This window comes from Sorex fumeus, unplaced genomic scaffold (assembly GCF_029834395.1).
Source record: "Sorex fumeus unplaced genomic scaffold, SorFum_2.1 ptg000051l, whole genome shotgun sequence".
In the NCBI taxonomy this organism is placed as follows: domain Eukaryota; kingdom Metazoa; phylum Chordata; class Mammalia; order Eulipotyphla; family Soricidae; genus Sorex; species Sorex fumeus.
The window spans coordinates 2885475-2901897 of record NW_026606108.1 but is presented as its reverse complement, the minus strand read 5'-3'; the positions used below and the strand labels follow the sequence as shown (position 1 = coordinate 2901897).

General features: G+C 45.4%; 1 non-coding gene across 1 annotated transcript; it reads right to left on the bottom strand.

The window, feature by feature from the left end:
* Positions 1-12155: 12155 nt before the first annotated feature.
* On the bottom strand, positions 12156-12227 carry TRNAE-UUC (transfer RNA glutamic acid (anticodon UUC)). The gene has a single exon. It is a non-coding gene; the product is annotated as a tRNA-Glu (tRNA).
* Positions 12228-16423: the final 4196 nt, after the last annotated feature.

Sequence of the window (16423 nt, the reverse complement as noted above, 5' to 3'; positions counted from 1 at the left end):
CCTTCATGCGTGTGGAGAGTGGTCTCAGCATGGTGGTGGCTGGTTCTGGAGGTCTTCGGCTACTGGAGCTCTGCTTGGGGTGGGGAGGGAAACTCAACCCGCCCCCCTCCAAGGGGCTCCAGCGAGGACAGCGATGCGCGAGGGCAGGAGACTCTGCGCTGTTCTCTCCCGGGAGCTCCGGACAGCCTCCGCGCCTAGCTGTCCTCGCTGGAGCACCTTGGAGGGGGGCGCGTTGAGTTTCCCTCCCCGCCCCAAGCAGAGCTCCAGTAGCCGAAGACCTCCAGAACCAGCCACCACCATGCTGAGACCACTCTCCACACGCATGAAGGTACCGGCAGAGGAACAAAGGCATGCGGGTCCCGGGGCTGAGATCTCCAAGTCTGCTCAGATCGGGGCTGAGCATCCTCCACCCTGATCTTCCATCTTCCAGTAGGCAGGGGTCACACCCACCAATTTACCCCTTGGTGCCGTGTAATCCCATCAATGGCCAAGACCCAGAGACTACAAAACCCAGCCCCCGGAAGCGATATCTTATTATCTCATTCTTACTTTTGGACAACCTAGCAGGCAACCAAATGTAACCTGCCCACACGGCAGAGTCTGGCAAACTCCCCGTGGCATACCCAATATGCCAAATACCAGTAACAATGATGGGTCTCATTCTCCTAGCCCTGAAAGTGACTTGACTATGGCACTCTAAAATCTCAGGGCTAGGATGAAGGAGACATTACTGGTGCCTGCTCGGGGCAATTGGCGAACAACAGGATCATCGTGATCATGTGACAGTTCTGTTTAAACCTTTACTTCCTCCGTGTTTCATTCAGTACTCTTTGTGTCTAAGACTTTGTGTTTATGACTTTAAAAAGATCAATCACAGAGGCTCACAAATGAATCTTGGCACCAAGCAGCTCACTGCAGAGCTGCCTCTGGCTCTTGCACTAGACTGATTTCACCAGGTGCCTCCCACAGGAACTGGCATCATCGCTCCACCTGCCCCCTATGAATCCAGCAGCCACAAACTTCCAGAACCCAATGAAAAACCCAGGTATGTGGGACCAGTGACTGCAAACTCCAGGTTCCCAAGGGCTTGGGGACTGGGACGGATTGCTCCTTCCCATCTCCCCACCCCTGAGGGGTCCTGGTTGTCACACCTACTAACTGCCTCCAGCTGCCATTTAAGCTCATTAATGGCCATGATCCAGAGTCTCACAAATGAATCTCGGAACCGAGCAGCTCACTGCAGAGATTTCTCCGGACCCTAATTATTTAAAATTTTAGAATTCCAGGAGTGTGTGGCTGCAAAAACCGCAACACCTCATGCTATTCGCATGATGCAATACAAAATAGATTGTCTAGCATCTGCCTGTGGAGCAGGCTTGAGTGGTGGGAAAATTTGAAATAATGGTGGTAGGAAAGTGTAATGGTGGTGGGATTGGTGTTAAAATATTGAATATAACACATTATTGTGAACAAGTTTATGAAAATAAAACTTTGAAATGGGAAAAAATAAAGCAAAAAGATCTTTGACAGGGCTAAAGAGCTCATAGGTGGATGAGGAGCTTGCTTTGAACATAGCTGACCTGGGTTCAGTCCCCAGCATGACTCAAGGGCCCCCAAGTACCATGAGGAATGATGGAATGATTCCCTGAGCACAGATCCAGGAATAAGCCTTGAGCATGACAGTGTGAGGAATAAAACTCAAACACACAAACAGAAAAATCAATCAAGGGGGACAGGTCCCTTTTGTGGGATGCAGCTTGACATGCGGGAGTCCAGTATTCAATCCTAGGAGCTGCCTATTCCCTTAAAGTACTGCTTTGAGGGATATATGCCCAAATTAATCGGCCAGGTGCTGTTCCCAGTAGAGTCATTAGCTCGGTGAGACAGTGAAGGCTTTGAATGTTTTGGCAACCGTTTCAGGATTCATCTCCAAGGGCTGCAGTTCTGTCAGTCTCAGAAGGCCATCCACAAGGTTGCAAGAATATTACTGGAGCATTAGTTTCCCAGGATCTGGGGCTGCTGCCCTGTGCTACTCCGACTTTTCTGATGCTCAGAAAAATCCTGCTAGAGTTATTCTGGGGTTTTTTTTTGGGGGGGATAGGAGTCACACCCGGCGATGCTCAGGGGTTACTCCTAGCACTGCACTCAGGAATTACTTCTGGCAGTGCCCGGGGAACCATATGGGATGCTGGGGATCAAACCTGGACCGGCCACGTGCAAGGCAAATGTCCTTGTTGTACTATAGCTCCAGCCCCCTCCTGGAGTTATTCTGAAAGAACTCCCTTTCACCTTTTTTCTTTGTGTGCTTCTTTTATTATTATTGGCTATAAATGTTTGTGTTAACGTAGGTTGCACACAATTTTCTGATTTCAAGCTTCCTCCACCCTTTGTCCTCCTCAATCCATCTCCAAAGAGAGAGCATCTCCAGAGTCTCCTGTTTATGAGTGCAAAATCATTTCTCTTGTTACACAGAGGTATGGTCATAGATTAAGCAGATAACTTAGGGGTTTTGTGGGGGTGGTGGTGGTGGTGGGTGGGACAGTTTTGGGCCACATCCAGTTGTGCTTAGGGCTTACTCCTGACTCTGTGCTCAGAATCACTCCTGGCAGTGCTCAGGGGATATCTGTGGTGTGGGGATCAAACTGGCTTAGTCACATGCAAGGACAGTGCTTTGCCTACTGTACTGCTCTTCTGGCCCAAACTGCTTAACTTCAAAATCAGAAAAGTCAGAGCTAAAATTCATTTAAACAAACAAACAAACAAACAAACGAACAAACAATGTGCGCCCTGCCCCCCATTCCCCAAATTCTCATTGCAAAAAAAATAGCATGTGAAATAAATGTTGAACTAAAAATTATCGTTGACCTTGAATAACATCTTAAGGGAAGCTAGATGACTTCTAAATAAAGTCTTAAATTTGTTTTAAATAATTCTAGAGACACCAAGGCTGATGTTTGCCAAGAACGCTCTGGGGTGAGGGTAATGGGAATTCAATCGAAATTTGCCTCCTGGCCTGAGAATGAAATGAAAAGTCAGCTTTTTTTGGAGAGGGATTTTGCCACAGGGAATCTTCATATCCTACACACATCTACTGGGCTTAGATTCTGGTTTTCAGGATATTGCAACCTGAATATTTGTCTTATAGAAAAATGTAAAATTGCATTTGATTTAGCCTAGGGAAGAAATATTTATGGAGTCTTTCTACTTATTGGGTGGATAGAAAAAATAATCTCATTTGCTTTGAGACTTGTCAAAGCTCCTGGCATTGTTTTACAAATACCAGCCCTGCTTTACAGAATAAACAAGAATTGGAAAAGGCAAGTGTATCTCTGACAGAAGCAGAACAATCTCCTTTCACCTTATCTTCTCTAGCTATCCTGCCTCCTTCAAAAAAGAAGAAGAAGAAGAAGAAGAAGAAGAAGAAGAAGAAGAAGAAGAAGAAGAAGAAGAAGAAGAAGAAGAAGAAGAAGAAGAAGAAGAGCTCTGTCATTGACAGATCAGTGGAATATGGTCAGCAAGAATGAGGTTTATGTTGTTGCTTTGTCTTTCTGAGTCCTGGGCTACTTATCCAAGAGTAGTTTGCCTGATACTAAATTTGTAGATTTATAAATTTGCTCAGAGTTTAGGTTTCTGTTTTGTGTGCCTGGAAGCTGGGCATCTCCTATCCAAAGAACTTGTAAATGGGTTAAAAATACCCCACAGTACATGGTGGGCATGTGGAGGGCAGCAGGGATGAGGGGATCAGAGGTTGGTGTGCTGGGGTAGAACACTAGCATTCTAGACCCTACTGGAAAACTGTTTGGGGTATTCTAAATTCAGTCTCCCATAAATACGTGATTTTCTGGCTGCTTCTGTTTCTATTTACCTTCATTTCTTCCAAAGATCCTGGGTGGGGGGGAGAAGGAAAGGGAGAAGGAAAGGGAGAGGGAGAAAGAAGAAGGGAGGGACACTGAGGGAGGGAGAGGGAGTCGGAGAAGGGCAGACGAGAAGAGAGAGAGGGAAGGAAAGGAGAAAGAATTTGACTTTCATCAGCAACATCAATGTTTATTTCTGCCTTGATGCTACTTATTAAAATTGGACAATAAAATACAATAAAATAAAATAAAATTGGACAAAGTGGACTGAGGGATCCAAGATAGCTATGACAGATTTGACTATGTTGTCTGAGAAAGAAATCCTCACAGAGGGAACATTTTTCATTCACAAATATGTGCTTTCCTCTGAAAGCATGGCTGGAGCATATACACTGCAGATTGCTCCCCTGACTAAGAAGCGACCCCTCTACAAACTTGTTTCAAGAGGCTGGAGGTTCCTGGTCTTGGTCTTTGCTGTGTTAGAGAACAAGATAGTGTAATAGTAGAGAGCTATTAAAGAGACAGTACACACTGGTGATGTTATGCAGATTCACACATTAGGGTTGGGGCAAGCATTTCTTTTCTGCTTTTTTTTTTTTTGGCAAGGGTCAGGGGTAGTGGGTGAGCACACCTGACTGTGTTTAGGGCATACTCATGCCTCTGCACTTGGGGGTTGAGGATCAAACCTTGGTGGGCTGCATTCAAGGCAAGTACCCTACCCATTGCACTGACTGTCTTTCTGGCTCCTGGAAACATGCTCGTTGGCTTCAGAGAGGCTGGTCTTCTCTCTGACCACAGAGCAAGGTGCTTGATCACCTCAAGGGCTTGATGGTCAGAGGTCCAGGCATTTTCTGTAACTGTCCTCTGTATTCCTCGATCCCCTGCCACTTCCACAGTTGCATCTAGTCACTTGCCTACTGTAAAATGTGCATCTATCTATTACATCTAATTGGATCAAATAAGATCAAATCAGTGTAAGAATAAATTTAAATGTAAACTCCAAAGTTTTGTAGCAGCTGATTCTGTTGGCTCACTGTCTGCTTCGCTTTTTGGCACTTGTTCTAATGCTTATAACATCAGTCTAAGGGCAGATAGACTGAGGTAAGCATTAGTCACTCATCCTCTAAATCTTAAGGAACTGAACTAAAAAATATACATGTAAATGATAACATGTAAATTATAAATTTGGAAATCCTATACCAAATCCTATACCTGATTTTAAAAATGTATCCAAACTTTCATATAGAAAATAAGTCATCACCTTTGACTTAAGAAGAAGCTGGTCTCCAAAAACAAATTGTGTCCTAGATATTTTTTGTATGTATAATTATGTCATCTGTGAATAGAGGCAATGTTACTCCTTCCTTTTTAAACTGAATATTTGTTCATTTTTCTTGCCTAGTTGCTCTGTCTAGGAATTCTAGAATAGTGTTGAAATAAGGGCAAAAATCAACTTTCATCAACCAATATTTTTATCACTTTGAGAAAGTTTACTTCTACCTGGATTGGTGGATATTGTTATGTTAAGAAGATGTTGGATCTTGTCAAATGCATTTGCATTTATTGGGAGAATCAGTGAATTTTTTCTTGAGAGTATTTTCTATTAATAGAGTATATTTCAATGGCTGATTTTTTTATGTTGAATTACTCTTGCAGTTTTGAAGAAATCCACTTGGCTATATGGTGTATAATCCTTGTAACATGGGGTTCGGGCCTCAAGATTGCTATTTCCCAGCTTTCTTTAGGACTCAATTATGTGTAGTTATTATGCAAACTCATTGAGGAACATTCACAATTCAATATAAGCACATACTCAGTGTGGATGGGGGCTGTGATCTACAAATACGGAGGCTGAGGATGCAGGTGCCTGGTTCCAGTGAATAATGAGCCCCTTGTTTCGTGTAGGGTCTTGGATATTGGTACTAGCTCTAGGCTTCAGGACCAGCACTATGGCACCTGGGAGAGCCACATCTTAGCCCGATTTGGTACTCATATTTATACTACGATATTAGGATTCATACAGCTTTAAAGTATAGCTTCAAGATAGGTAAGGATACCTCCCAACTTCTTACTTCTTGCTATAGCTTTGGCTATTTGGATTGTTCATGACTTTTATTATTGCTCATGATAAGTCTTTGAAGAATGTCATCAGAATTTGAATCTATATAATTCTTTAAGGGGAATAGTGATTCTCCCAACCCATAAACATGAATTTTTTTTGGTTTCCTATGGTTTTTTCTGTCTCTATTGTAAGTGCCTTATGGGTCTCTCACCTCTTTGATTTAGTTGGTTCCCAGGTCCTTGATGTTTCTGGACATAATTCACTGTGACATGGATGAAACATTAAGTGAATTAGGTCAGAAAATGGATAGGTACAGGATAATCTCACTTATCTGTGGTAGATCAAATAAGAGGATAAGGGAACGCAAGATGCCAAAGGGGTGCCCAGATTAACCCTGACCCTAGATTAGAAAAGTGAAAAAGAAAGGCAAGGGAAGAAATCAAAGTGGGGTGTGAGGAGGGCTGGAGTTACAGGGACAGGGACTCTGGGCACATCAGTGATGTAGTGGTATTTGTATATATTAGAACCCAGAGATGCCAATGCTGTAAGCGTGAAACCCAAACTACAGCAGGCAAAGTTTAAAATGTACCTGTTCAGAAGACAGGTTGAGTGGAGCAAGGGAACCTGGGAACAGTGTAGAGGGAAGTTGACACTGGCAGTGGGATTGATGTTAGAACATTATATGCTTAAAACTATTGTGAACAACTTTGTAAATCAAAGTGCCTTTACAAAAATGATTTTTAAATGATTTGATTATATTAAAATTTACATTTGTTGTTTTGGGGGGCCACACCTGGCAATGTTTAGGAGTTATGCTTGGCTCTGCACTCAGGAATTGCTCCTGGCAGTGCTCAGGGAATTGTATAGGATGGCGAGGATCGAGTCTGGGTCTGGGTCGGCCACATGCAAGGCAAGCACCCAACCTTCTGCACTACTGATCCTGCCCCTGATGTCATTAAGTTTTATCTATTGCCTCTGGTTTCTCTTTCCTGGGTTCTCCCTACTAAGCAAGTTGTTTGGAATCTCCTAGAATGTCATCTGTGTCCCATAGAAGATGGTACCCTCAGCTCTGTTCAGTTGTCTGTTCCAGAAAGGCTTGGATCACATTGGAGATGATTCTAGAAAAGTGGGGGAAAGCCCTGGGAAATCCATAAGAGACTCAGATTGGTTGAGTAACCCTCAGCCTCCCTAAGGACGTTGGACAGATGAAAGCTGAGTGCCTGCTGCTGTGCAGACCTGGGATCCAGGAACCTGCTCTTGTTTTGTTGGATGCTTTATGGGATGCTAATTAGGACAGACTGCACTGGATTCTAATGAGCTGGCACCTGCCAGGTTAAACCTGATCCACTTCTTCCCTGAGATGCTGTTTCTTTTTCTTTTCAACAGAGCCTCTCAATATGCAGATGGAAGATACTAATTTTTCATTTAACATGTAATATTCCTTTGTGGATCAACCTATCATTAAGCTTGATTACTCTACCATGTTATGTGCTTTGTTAAAAGAAGCAAAAGCAGTTTGTCTTCCTGGCGGTTAAAAATAAAGGAAGAAGAATAAAATAAACCAACTGCATGTAAGTGATGCTATATATAAAAGCTGCTATGGGTTGTCATGGTAACCAAAGTTCTAAAAATGACAGAAAGAAAAAGAACATCAGGTTGTTGTGACAAATGACACTTGCCAGTGACAGGTTTCTGGTGGTGCCTGCTTTTAATTAATGCAGCTCTGTTAGGAACGTTATTATTGAATAATAAAGACGCAGAAATCAGGAGCTGGCTTTGAAGATTGTGCAGTGTGAGATGAACCGACGGAAGCATGTGGGGCCTGCGGGAAAGGGCGTCTCCGCTGAGACACGGTTGGTGGCAGTTGTCCAAAACCTCATGACAAATGTATATGCGCTGCGTTCCTGTGACTTGAAGAAGCTCCCGTCTCCCACAAAGCCTCTGAGGGAACTAAAAATACAGCCATCATCACAAAGCACCGCAGTTGTGTATCATAAAAAAACATGAGATTAGGACTATGCGTAAGGCACTGTGCTTCCTGCTTTTGCTAAGTGCTTTAATGTCTACTCTGTAAAATGAAAATATGTGTGTGTGTGTATACGTACTTATGAATCTATACATAACGTCCCTGGGTAACCTATTTCTCCCAAGTAAATGAAAGATGCACTCAGCCTTGTGAATTTTTTTCCTACTTTCATTTTGTAATCTTTATTTGTTTTTACTTTTTATTGAATCACCGTGAGATACAGTTAGCCTTGTAATTCTTAATAGTGCTATCACCACCTACCTCCCCAAAAGAGACTGTATGAGAGAGTACCTGCTCAGGTATTTCTGGGTATAAAGAGGCACATTCAGGGTCTAAAGATGATGAGTTCAATATGTTTGCTCCCAGGTCATCCTGCTCCATGACGAGCCAAAGTGGCTTATTAACTAGCTTGATATATGAGAATGAATAATAATCTAAATTGCCCTTTCTTCTAGAATAGAGATTCCTTCTGACCCACCTCCTCAAAAGTGTCTGGACTCAGAAAACAACCTTTATGGAAAGGAGATCCCTGCAGAGACAGAGAGAGCAGAGTGGGCAGGAGAGCCTGCTGGGCAGCCCAGGTAGCCGTGGAATCAGTTCCCCCATGACGTATGTGGAGCTCTCCGAACCCCAAAGTCCAGAACCTGGTTTGTCCTCGTCTGTTCTTTAAAGGTTTCTGGCTTCTCTGTCTAAAGACTCTAGAAACTGGTTGTTGTGTTATTTGATGGGTTTCAAAGTTTGTGGGCCTCCAGGGGAAGAAAATGAAACGTCTTTTCTCTTGTCAGTCTCTAGTATTCATTTATCATTGAGATATTATATTTATTATTGAGTTTATTTATCATTGAGAACAGAAGGAGGGGTGAGGAGAAATTTCTCTCCAAACTTCCTCTTTATTCCATACATATGGGAAAGAAGCTATGCATGCTTTACCTACTGGACAAGCGAAATACAGTAGAGTATTTTAAGGCCATGGCAAATTTTCAAGTTAATTTCAATGAAGAGTTCTTTTTAAAATATAAATTAGAAAGGAATTTATTTAAAAAGTTTTTTCTGAATTAGGCAGAAAGTAGGTGACAAAGTAACTACATTGAGAAAAAGATTATGTTGGAGGGCTTGAGAATTTACAACCAGAAGTGCCCTTGACAGAGTTTTTTCAGTTGAGAACAGTTGCTTCCCAATCCACAGAAATAGTTTAAGTTCAAGGCCTGAGAGTGATAATTTTTCTGAAAATTTTTATTACTTTTTAAAATAGAATCACAGTGAGATACAGTTACAAAGTTGTTCATGATTGGGTTTCAGTCATACAATGTTCCAACACCTGACCCTTCACCAGTGCACATTTCCCACCACCAGAGTCCCCGTCTCACCCACGGCAGAACTTTCCTTCTCTCTCTCTCTCTCTCTCTCTCTCTCTCTCTCTCTCTCTCTCTCTTTCTCTCTCTCTCTCTCTCTCTCCCTCTCTCTCTCTCTCTCTCTGCCTCCCTTTCCTTTTAGGCATTATGTGTTCAGTCAGATACTGAAAAGCCATCATGTATATCCCTTTACCTACTTTTCAACACTCGGTTCTTATCCAGTGTGATCATTTGTAACTATTATTGTCATACTAGTTCCCTTAAGAGTTTTGTTATTTAACACTAACAACTCCTAATTTAACCTCTATAGGGATAAAGAGCATCACCACTGTGGGAAGTACAAGCAGCTGAGGGCACACAGCTCACTGATTTACACAGAAGTGTGCATTCTCTCGGCTCCCGACCTCATTACAATTGGGTCCTGAATGTTAGTATGCAAAAAACACAAACCAGTATATTCACTGGGGATTTACTTTCTCTATACCAAATCACAGGTTGAGAAGGCAGCTCATATATAATATATATACTATATGATATATAGTTTATATATTGCAGCAATGACTTGGAAAATTGTGCCAAGCTCTGGGATTTGCTCCTTATTTTTTTTGATTTTGTACATGTTAATCTTCTTTCCTTCCTTCCCTCCTTCCTTTCTTCTCTCCTTCCTTTCTTTCTTTTCTTTCTTTCTTTCTTTCTTTCTTTCTTTCTTTCTTTCTTTCCTCTCTCTCTTCCATTCTCTCTTTCTCTCTTTCCTTAACCTACAGTTCCCTGAAGATCACCAAGTGATCTCTCTTGGTGGTCAGAATTCAACTAAGAAACTGAGGATCCGCCAACTGGTGAAGGGAAAGATGCTGTTCATTTGTCTGAAATAATAGTGGACCTAGGCCTAGCCAAGGCCACTCTCTGAGCTTGGTCTGTAGGGATGATTGAATGGAGTTAGGGGTTGAAACAGTCATTGAACTAGGAAAAGAGTCTTGTAGCCCACAGAGTTCAACTTATTTGATTGTTTTTTATATCACCCTCAGTAGTGTTTGGAGGTTGCTTCCCAGTTTCTCAGAAGTGCTCACGAAACCATGTGGTTCTAGAGCCGGAACTCGGGGCTGCAGCATGTGAAGCATGAGCCCAACCTTTGCAGCATTTCTGTAGAAGGTGAAAAGTCTTCCTCCTCATCTTCTCTAGGTGTCTCTCTCACCTGGCCTCTTCACCTCTTCTAAGGCCCAGCTCTTATTAATACATGACCATAAATGGTTTATTTCTATTAAAAAATAAGAAGATACAACCAACCAACACACCAGAGTAGAAGAAGTATAACCCTATGAAGGAAAATGTGATTCACAGGCAGTGAGCTGGAACCAGCTGGTGAGAAATTGAGAACTTCGTAGAAAATGGTGGCTGCCAGCCGTCTGCATTGAAGGTTATAAGCCATGAGATCATTTCTGCTATTTTGCTCCTCTTGGGAGTGGTTCCCTGAGCTCATGGGCCAGAGGAGTACTTCAGGAGCTGGAACACATGTTCTCCCTCCAGGAGGTCTGGGGCTTGGTTCTCAGCACCTCTGTGGCCCCCTAAGTCCCACAGGAGCGCCCCCGAAGACAGTGCCACTCTGAAGCATATCCCAACTCAGAGGGAAGTCCTTGGCCTCCTGCATTTTTTTTTTTTAAATAAAAGAGGCTTCAAAATATTTTTTCCTTTGGTTTCTTTTATAAGCCTCTAGGTTTACTGACAAAAAATGATGCACCCTGGGGCCAGAGCAATAATACAGCAGGAAGGTGTTTGTTTTGCATGCAGCTGACCCCTGCATTCCCAAAGGACCTGGAGCACCTCCAGGAGTGAATCCTGAGTGCAGAGCCAGTAGTAAACCCTGAGCATTGCTGGATATGACACCTCTCCAGCCCCTCCCCTCCCCCCTCGCCCACCAAAAGAAGAAATGGCCACTTTCCCTAATTTGTTTCCTCCAAATTGGGTGCCTTTTCTGCCTGCGTCCTCTGCCAGATGCCCTGGATGCTTAGCCCTCTTGTCCTCATGGAGAGGCCGTGATACTCCGGTCATGGTGGGGGTCCAGGATCCCACCAGCCTCCTTGAATGGTGCAAACACTACAACTTTCAGAGGGGACAGCTGGGCTTGACTGGTCCCTTTGCTCACCTGGGGGCAGGCCAGATAAATGAATGCTCACCTGGGCATAGAAAGCCATTCCGGACCCATCCTGGAGATGGCACTGGCCTCCTGGCACCTGTAAAAGGGTGTGCTAATCCCCATTGCACCGGATTGTCTTCTCCTGGTCCTGTGCGAGGGTGGGAGCCTCTTTCCTCTCTGGGAATCCCAGTGCAGCAGAGTGGGGGCAAATGAACAGAACCCAAGAACTCAGTTGAACTCTGTTGTCTAAAGGAAGCGCTAGTCTCCCCCCACCCCGTCCCCCAGCTGCTCTAGTCACACGCAGGTGGCACCCAGGTAAATGAACGCTCACCTGGGCATATCAAAGCATCCCGCTGTTCACCCTAAACTCGACCCAGTGGCACCTGTCACTATCATCTCAACAAACCTGGGGCCACGGGAAGATTTCCTGTGTCTAACACCATTTCACCATGACACTGAAATCAGGATCGTGTGTCCTGGCATTTTAAACGATTTGGATGATGTGGAAAATAACAAGTCCGGCGGGATTTTTAAGCAATTCATTAAATAGAATATTTATTAATAAATTAATAATTATACTTTATTTTTAAAAAAAGGCGATACCACGCGGTCCAGATCAACCCGGCCAGATGAATCTCCAAAGGAATTAAGGGTTCCAACAATTATTCAGTGTCCTTGGTTCCGAACGCGCAGCGAAATGAAGTTGTCGTTTTTTTTAAAAAGCTCTGCCTTCCCACACCGGGAGTCGAACCCGGGCCGCCTGGGTGAAAACCAGGAATCCTAACCGCTAGACCATGTGGGAGACGACGAGGGCGGGTGACGCTGAGGGCAAATTGAAGCTTTGCTTCCGCTTCCGGCCTGCGCGCCGGCCCGCCCCGTCGTCCTCTGCGCCTGCGCGGGCCAGGGCCGCTGCCACTGCCAGTCGCAGGGCGCTGGGCAGAACCTGGAGGTGCTTAGCGCCCCAGGCTGGGGTCCTGGCCCAGGTCACCCACCCCACCGTGAACGGCTGCGCCTGACCGCCCGTGCCCCTCGCCCGGCCTCGTTTACCCATTGCGGTTTGAAGCCCCCGCAGCGCGGGTGCGGAATTGAGGAGAAGAAGCTTTGAAAGTTCAGAGGGCCCAGTCCGAGCCTGGCACGCGGGCTCAGCTCCTCAGTTTTAAGCTGAGAGCAGCTTTCACGAAGCCAGATTTTTACAAAGGGCCGTGCCGCCCCTTGGGAGGTGGGGACCGGTCTGGGGAATTTTTCTTCGGAAATTTGCATTTCAGGGGACTAGCGGGTGAACCCCTTGTCAGTTTAGCCCCAAGGGACTGCTGTTTCCTGGATCTGCTTCAGAGAACTGAGGTCAGTGCAAAATGAAAGCGAAACCTAGACACTAAAGCTCCGTGTTGACTCTTTAACTGGGGTAATAAAGAAAACGGAGGAAAAGCACAAAGCCCAGTGAAAATTTTGTATTCTGCACCAGAACACCAGGGAAGAATCCGACATGCACTAGAGCACCAGGATAGAATCCTGTCTGCTCAGAACACCAGGATAGAATTCTGCATGCATCTATACCAGGTCTGAGTTCTGCATGCATCTATAGCACGAAAAGCCCCACGCAGACGTGTGAAAGGAAGCACTCTGGGGATTCACTCTGCACCCCAAGTCATCCTACTCATCTCTAAATTGCAAACCCAGTTTTGTTTTATGATCACTTCCCAGACCCTGAGCAGAAGAAACATTGATAAGAAAGCAAGTGGCAGACTAGCCTGGCCTCCAAGGAGAGCCTGGAATCATGCAGGAATGAGGAGATTCTCAATCACGGGGAATGATTAAGACCCCTGTGATCAGAACAATAAAAAGGGGCTGGAGGGAGACTATGGCGGGTATGGCACTTGCCTTGCAAGACCTGGGTTCAATCCCCTGCATTCTGGATGGTCTACTGAATGCTGCAAGGAGTGATCCCTGAGCTTCACTGGGTGTGGATCCAAAAAACAAAAATGCCCCCCCTCCCACCCCCCGACCCCCCATCACTAAACAATAAAAATTACAAAGAATAGAAAACTTCATGGAGACAGAGCGATGATAAATTATCTTGCAGTAAAACCAGATGTTGCAGGTGGTGGACTGGGAGAGCAGTGAGCCTCAGAATCCAATAAAAGCCCAGAATGGAAGTAACAGAGAGGCCAGTGGCTTTGTTGGCTACTAATGGCCTCACTATGATCACACACTTGGAAACAAGGGCACTATGTCCAGGGACGGGGTATGTGGAAGCACAAACCCCGACCGGGCACATCCGTACAGCTTTTTCAGAGGCGTGGAAATGTGGCAAGGGTGAGTGGATCCATTTTCACTGTCATCTAGTTGGGGGCTAAGGGGTCTGCAGGTGCTGGGAGGGGCCCCGGAGGGAGGCCAGTGTGCAGGATGGTGCTCTACAGGAGAATGCAGTAAGTCCTGGGGCTCTCCAAGTGAGACTTGGGTTTTTTCCTGTCCCCCTTTGTCCTCCCACTGCTGGGGAACAAGGCCTGGGACACAGACTCGACAATCCATCCATGAGGTTGAACAAGGGCTAGTCTTCCCACGCTCTTGAGGGAGACGTCGCCAAGACAGATGAGCCTGTGGGCAGTAGGTTATTTCAGGTTAAGGTCAATCAAGGCCTTGGAGTCCCAAGAGAGATGGGACCATTTCCTTAGTCACTGGTAGAAGGAAACACATTGAAATCATTCAGCGGACGGTGGCCTTCAAGAATGATGTGGCCGAGGAGACCACAAAAGGGCTCGGGTACAGGTTCAGCCCACGGGAGAACCTGATGCCATCCCTGGCACCCCATGGTCCCCTGGAAATGACCCCGAGTCTTGCACTGGTATACCCTCAACACCAACAGAAATAAATTAACACCAGAGATAAACTGGCTGGAGAGTGGATAAGGTGCTCACCCTGCAGGCTGGTGACCTGGGCTTCAGCCCCAGCATGGCATAGGGTCGGTCCCCTGAGCACAGAACCATGAAGAAACCCTGAGCACCAATGCGTGTGGCCCCAAAGCACAAAGGAAGACTTTAAGGAAGTGGGCAACAAAAGGAAGAGAGCCTCACCCATGATGGAATGAACCTCACCAGAGAGTGGACCGGCAGGAAAACCCAGATATACGGAAACCTGAGACTGAGATCTCCAAGCCTGCTTGGATTGGCTTGGAGATCTCCTCCCCCAGATCTCCAGTTTTCCAGTAGCTTGGCAGTCACACCCACAAACTGCCCCCCAGTGCCATGTAATCTCATCAATGGCCAAGACCCAGAGACTACAAACTAAAGCTCCCAGAAGAAAGAATTTCCTGAACATTATATTCTATCCATAACAAGCAATACAGAACAAATCATCTAGCATTGCTTTTTCAGCAGATTTGAGTGGTGGTGAGACTGGTGTCAAAATATCGAATATAACCAAAGTAGACAGAGAGTTAGGAGAAAATTGTCTGCCACACAGGCAGGGAAAAGGTTGGAATGAGGGAGAGGGAGGGGAATACTGGGGATTTTGGTGGTGGAAAGTGTGCACTGGTGAAGGGATGGGTGTTTGATGATTGTATGACCAAGCTCAAACATGAAAGCTTGTAACTGTATCTCATGGTGAATCAAAAAAAGGGGGGAGGGAATAATAATAATAATATAAAATTAACATTCAGAATAGAATAAAAAAGTAATGTGGAGTTCATGTCCAATTCAATCAGCTTAATCAATGGCTGAATAAATAGCAGTACTTTTACATTATTAAAAAGAAAAGAAAAAAAAAGAAAGGGCAAGCTGAGGAGGTGACTTGCCTTGTACATGTGAGGCCCTGGATTTTACAGTACTGCCATAATAAAACAACCTAATGGGAAAAACTCTCTTGATATGGTAGTGCTAACATAAATCCCCAGAGCATTTGGGTTTGGTGCTATGAGATGCTCATCCTGGAGCTGAGCATTCCTGCCACCCCCCTCACCCCTCCATTCCTTCGTTCCTCCACATTCTGGCTCCTGTCCAGTCCCTCCAACCCAGATCAATACTCAGAGAGATAGGACAGTGTCTAGGTGCTTGCCTTGCTCTGGGCAGACCTGGGTTCTGGATTTCATCCTGACACTGCTTAGGGTTCCCCCACAGTGAAGTGGCTACATTGTCCCTCTGCTCATCAGCCAGTGACTAACTGGATGAGTTAGACAAGCTCTTTCTGGGTTCCGGAGGAGCCCAGAGAGGGGTGGGAGGGAGGTTGGGTGGGGAACATTTTCTTTCAGCCCCTACAGCATCCACACCCCCTTGTCCCTACTCCCCTCCCATCTGCAGGAGGAGGAAGGGAGGCTCACCCCCAAACCCTTCCCGCAGAGCACTTCCTTTCTCTGTGGGGCCCTTTCTATCCTTTTACTGGAAGCAGAAATATCTGAGGGCTGAGGCGAGACATGTAGAGCCCTCCCCTTCGGAATTCCTGCATGGAGACCACTCACCGCCTTCTTACTTCCAGAAATAATGTTTTTTTGGGGGGCCACATCAGCTGTCACTCAGGCCTTACTTCTCAGGGATCATTCCTGGCAGTGGTCAGGGGACCATGGTGGGTATTGAAATTCAAAACAGGGTAGGTCATGTGCATAACAAATGCCTACTCTCTCTTCCCAACTGCATCCTTTTATCTCATGTCTGCTTGAAACCTGGAGCTGGTTCTCACTGTAGGCTGTCCTGTTGTTCTTCGATTTGCTTGAGCGGGCACTAGTAACATCTCCATTGTGAGACTTGTTGTTAACTGTTTTTGGCATATCGAATATGCCACGGGGAGCTTGCCAGGCTCTGCCGTGTGGGTGGGATACTCTCTGTAGTTTGCCGGACTCTCCAAGAGGGGCGGAGGAATCCAACCTGGATCCTCTGCATGCAAAGCAAATACTCTACCCATTGTGCCATCTCTCCGGCCCCCAGATGACTGGTCTCAGCTAAGCCCCAGGCTTTTATCTCATAGCCACATTCTTTATTTTTTCCCCCTTTTCTTTTTTGGCCATATCCA